This window comes from Pongo pygmaeus, chromosome 15 (genome assembly GCF_028885625.2).
Source record: "Pongo pygmaeus isolate AG05252 chromosome 15, NHGRI_mPonPyg2-v2.0_pri, whole genome shotgun sequence".
In the NCBI taxonomy this organism is placed as follows: domain Eukaryota; kingdom Metazoa; phylum Chordata; class Mammalia; order Primates; family Hominidae; genus Pongo; species Pongo pygmaeus.
The window spans coordinates 22,827,689-22,833,371 of record NC_072388.2 but is presented as its reverse complement, the minus strand read 5'-3'; the positions used below and the strand labels follow the sequence as shown (position 1 = coordinate 22,833,371).

The following is a 5,683-nucleotide window of genomic DNA, read 5'->3' as shown; positions in this document are numbered from 1 at the left end:
CCACCTCAGCCTCCCCAAGAGCTAGGATTATGTCTGTAAGCCACCGCACCAAGCCTGGTATATTTGCTTTTAAATCTACACTTAATTTATACTTCCTATTTGCCTCATCTGTTCTATTGGGGATGAGGGGGTTGTTGTTGTTTTAAGACTTTTTTAGAGCAGTTTTAGGTTCACAGAAAAATTGAGAGGAAGATGCATAGATTTCTCATATACCCGCTGACTCCACACATGCATAGCCTCCCCCAATATCAACATTCTCCTTCTGAGTAATACATTTGCTACAATTGATGAGCCTACACTGGCAGAACATAATCACTCAAAACCCATAGTTTACATTAGGGTTCACTCCTGGTGTTATACATTCTATGGGTTTGCACAAATGTATAATGATGTGTATTCATCATTACAGTATCATACAGAATAGTTTCACTGCTGTAAAAGTCCTCTGTGATCCAACTATTTATCTCTCCCCACTCACAACCCCTGGCAACCACTGAACGTTTTACAGTTTCCATACTTTCGCCTTTTCCAGAATGTCATATAGTTGGACTAATACAGTATGTGGGCTTTTCAGATTGGCTTTTTTCATGTAATGATATGCATTTAAAGTCCTCCATGGCTCTTAATGGCTTGATGATTTATTGTTTTCTTTCTCTCTTTCATTCTCTTCTCTCTTATCTTTTCTTGGACATGTTACTTTTTACCTTTCCTTTCCTCCCTTCCACTAATATGAAAGTTATATACCCTGTTTATATTAATTTAGTGGTTACGTAAAAATACAGTGCTCACTTCAGCAGTACATATACTAAAATTGGAACAATAAATGGTGCCTGCACAAGAATGATATGCAAACTCATGAAGTGTTTCATATTTTTAAAGGTATTTTGAAATAACCCAGTCAGACAAAATAAAAATTAAAATGAATGAAAAAAGCACATGTGACATATAGGATACCATTAAGTGAAAAAAATATTTGCATTGTGGGAATTAGACAAGAGATGGCAAAAGGCATAGAAATATATTAAATGAAATAATAGCTGAAACTTCCCAAGTCTTAGAAGAAATATACACATCCAAATACAGGAGGCTCAAGATTCCCAAATATATTCAACCCAAACATATATGTTTGAGGCAAATTATTGAAATTTCAAAAGTCAAAATCAAAGAGAGAATTCTAAAAACAGCAAGGGGAAATCATCAAGTCATGTATAAGGGAATCCCCATCAGACTAACAGTGGATTTTTCAGCAGAAACCTTACAGGCCAGGAGAAAATAGGATGATATATTCAAAGTACTGAAGAAAAGAAAAAAAACTTCCCATCAAGAGTACTATACCCAGAAAAGCTTTCTTCCAAAATGAAAGAGAAATAAAGTCTTTCCCAGACAAACACAAACTGGGAGAATTCATCACCACTAGACTGGCTCTACAAGAAATGCTCGAGGGAGGCCTATATCTGGAAACAAAAGGATAATATATACCACCATGAAAACACATGAAAGTATAAAAGTCACTAGTAGAGCAGACACACAAATGAGAAAGACAAAGGAATCAAATGTTATGTCTATAGGAGACCACCAAACTGCGAATATAAATAATTAGAGAATAATAAAAGAACAAAGGATATACAAAACAATCAGAAGACAATTTTTTAAGTGATTGAAGTAAGTTCTCATCTATCAATAACAACCTTGAATGTGAATGTTTTAAATTCCCTCAATTAAAGTATATAGACTAGCTGAACAGACTTTAAAAAAAGACCCAGGCCAAGCACAGTAGTTCACACCTGTAATCCCAGCACTTTGGGAGGCCAAGGCAGGCGGATCACTTGAGGTCAGGAGTTCGAGACCAGCCTGGCCAACATGGCAAAACCCTGTCTCTATTAAAAATATGAAAATTAGCCAGGTGTGGTGGTATGCAGCTGTAATCCCAGCTATTCTGGTGGCTGAGGCATGAGAATCCCTTGAACTCAGGAGGCAGAGGTTGCAGTAATCCGACATTACACCACTGCACTCCAGCCTGGGCGACAGAGTAAGACTCTGTCTCAAAAGGAAAAAAAACGAGAGAGAGAGAGATCCTATTCTATACTGCCTGCAAGAAACTCATCACCAGTGCTGTGTTGTTTTCTTTGTAAAGATCCTTCATCTCCTTGCTTAAATTTATACTAGTTGTTTTGTTGTTGTTGTTGTTTTTGGTTTTTTGTTTTGTTTTGTTTTGTTTTTGTTGTTTTGGATAGCTATTATAAATGGGTTGCTTTCTTGATTCCTTTTTCAGCTATTTTGTTATTGGTGTATAGAAACAGTACTGATTTTTGTATGTTGATTTCATAGCCTGCAATTTTACTGAATTTGTTTATCCATTCTAGCAGATTTTTGGTAGAGTCTTTAGGTTCTTTAATATATTGGATCATGTCATCTGCAAAGAGGGACAATTTGTCTTTCTCTTTTCCAACTTGGATGTCTTTTATTTTCTTCTCTTGCCTGATTGCTCTGGCTAGGATTTCCAGTACTATGTTAAATAAGAGTTTTGAAAGTGGATATCCTTATCTTGTTACAGTTCTTAGAGAATATCTCCAGTATCATATCAGCTATGTGTTTGCCATATATAGCCTTTATTGTGTTAAGCTATGTTTCTTCTATGCCTAATTTGTTGATGGTTTTTATCAGAAAGGAATGTTGAATTTTATCAATGCCTTTTCTGTATCTGTTGAGATGATCATATGGTTTTTGTGCTTCATTCTGTAGATGTGATATATCGCATTTATTTATTGTGCATGTTGAACTATGTTTGCATTACAGGGATAAATCTCACTTGATCATGGTGCATTATCTTTTTGATGTGATGTTAGATTCAATTTTCCAGTATTTTTTAGGAGTCTTGTATTTATGTTCATCAGTTATTGATCTATAGTTTTCTTTTTCACTTGTGACCTTGCCTCATTTTTGTATCAGGATAAGCTAGCCTCATAGAATAAATTAGAAAGAACTTAGTCTTCAATGTTTTGGAATAGTTTGAGAAGCATTTGTGTTATTTCTTCTTTAAAAGAAAAATCAACCTAAGTGTTCACCAATGGATGGATGGATAAACTGTTATATATATATACACAATGGGATATTATTTCATCCACAAACAAGAATAAAATCCTATCATTTGCAGCAACATGGATGAGCCTAGAGGACATTATGTTAAGTGAAATAAGCCAGTTACAGAAAGACAAATGTTGCATGTTCCCACTTACATGTGGGAGCTAAAAAAGTTGATCTCATGGAGGTAGAGAGTAAAATGGTGATTACTGGAGGCTGGGATAAAGAGAGGTTGGTTAATCCTACAGAAATACAGTAAAATATTAGGAATAATTTCTACTGTATGAGCACAATAGAGTGACTATAGTTATCAATAATTTATTTTATATTTCAAAATAACTAGAAAGAAAGATTTGGAATGTTGTCAACACAAAGAAGTGATAAATGTTTGAGGTGATTATAGTGATCAATTACCCTGATTTGATCTTTATATATTGTATGCATGGATCAAAATATTACATGTACTCCATAAATATATACAATTATTATGTATCAATAAACAAACCAGACACATAGGCCGGTGGAACAGAATAGAGAACCCCAAATTAAATATACGAATTTAGAGCCAACTGATTTTCAGCAAAGGCACCAAGAACATACACTGAGAAAAGGACATCCCCTTCGATAAATGATGCCGGGAAATCTGGATATCCATATGCAGAAGAATGAAACTAGACCCCTATCTCTCAAAAATCAAAGGAAAGTGGATTAAAGACTTAAATGAAAGACCAAAAACTATAAAACTACTAGAACAATACATAGGGAAATCTCTTCAGGGCATTGGTCTAGTCAAAGACTTTATGGGTAGGACTTCAAAAGCACAAGCAATAAAAAACTAGACAATGGGACTATATCAAACTACAAAGCTTTTACACAGCAAAGAAAACAATCAAGAGAGAAAAGGCAACCTATAGAATGGAAGGAAATATTTGCAAACTATGCATCCAATAAGGAACAAATGTCCAGTATATACAAGCAACTCAACAGCAAAAAAAGAAAAACTAATAATTTGATGTTTTAAATGTGCAAGGTATCTGAATAGACATTTTTCACGATAAAAGACATACAAGTGGCCAATACATGTATTTAAAAATGCTCAGCATCACTAGCCATCAGGGAAATGCAAATCAAAACTACAATGAGATGTCATCTCACCTTACTTAGAATGGCTATTATCAAAAAGACAAAAAATAACAAATGCTGGCAAGGATGAGGGAAAAGGAAACTTTTACATACTGTTAGTGGGAATGTAAGTTAGTACAACCATTATGGAAAACAGTATGGAGGTTTCTAAATAAAACTAAAAATAGAAGTACTATAAGGTCCTGCAATCCCACTATGGGGTATGTATCCAATGGAAAGGAAATCAGTATATCAAAAGGATACCTGTACCCTCAAGTTTATCACAGCACTATTTTCTTTCTTGCTTGCTTGCTTGCTTTCTTGCTTTCTTGCTTTTCTTACTTTCTTGCTTTCTTGCTTGCTTTCTTGCTTTCTCCTTCTTTCCTTCCTTTATTTTTAAATTTCAATAGCTTTAGGGGTACAAGTGGTTTTTGGTTACATGGATGAATTGTATACTAATGAAGTCAGATTTTAGTGTACCAGTCACTCAAGTAATGTACTTTGTACCCAATATAGTTTTTTATCTATCACTCAACTGCCATCCTCCCCTCTTCTGAGTCTCCAATGTCCATTGTACCACTCTTTATGCCTTTGTGTACCCATAGTTTAACTCCCACTTGTAAGTGAAAATATATGGTATTTGGCTTTCCATTCCTAAGTTACTTCGCTTGGAAAAATGGCCTCCAATTCCATCCAAGTTGCTGCAAAAGACATTATTTCATTCCTTTTATGGATGAGTGGTGTCTCATAGTGTATATACACCACAGTTTATTTATACAATCATGGTCCAATGGGCACTTAGGTTTGTTCTATGTTTCTGCAATTGTGAATTGTGCTGCAATAAACATATGTGTGCATGTGTCTTTTTCATATAATGACTTCTTTTCCTTTGGGTAGATACCCAGTAGTGGGATTGCTAGGTCAAATGGTAGAACTGCTTTTAGTTCTTTGAGGAATCTTCATACTGTTTTCCATAGAGTGTACTAATTTACCTTCCCACCAGCAGTGTATAAGCATTCCCCTTTCATCACATCCATGCCAACATCTGATATATTTTGACATTTTAATAATGGCAATTCTATCTGGGGTAAGGTGGTATCAAGTTGTGGTTTTAATTTGCATTTCCTTCCTGGTTAGTGATGTTGAGAATTTTTTCATATGTTTGTTGGCCATTTTTATATCTTCTTTAGAGAAAGGTCTGTTCATGTCATTTGCCCACTTTTTGATAGGATTATTTGTTTTTTTCTTGCTGATTTGTTTGAATTCCTTGTAGATTCTGGATATTAGTCCTTTGTCAGATGCATAGTTTGCAAATATTTTCTCCCATTCTGTTCACCGTAATGATTATTTCTTTTGCTGTGTGGAGGCTCTTTAGTTTAATTAGATTCGATTTCCTTATATTTGTTTTTGTTGCATTTGCTTTTGGGGTCTTAGTCATAAATTATTTGCCTAGGCCAATGTCCAGAAGAGTTTTCCCTAG

General features: G+C 34.8%; 1 pseudogene; it reads left to right on the top strand.

Moving 5' to 3' along the window:
• Positions 1-781: 781 nt before the first annotated feature.
• LOC129013367 (U6 spliceosomal RNA) lies at positions 782-875 on the top strand (annotated as a pseudogene).
• Positions 876-5,683: the final 4,808 nt, after the last annotated feature.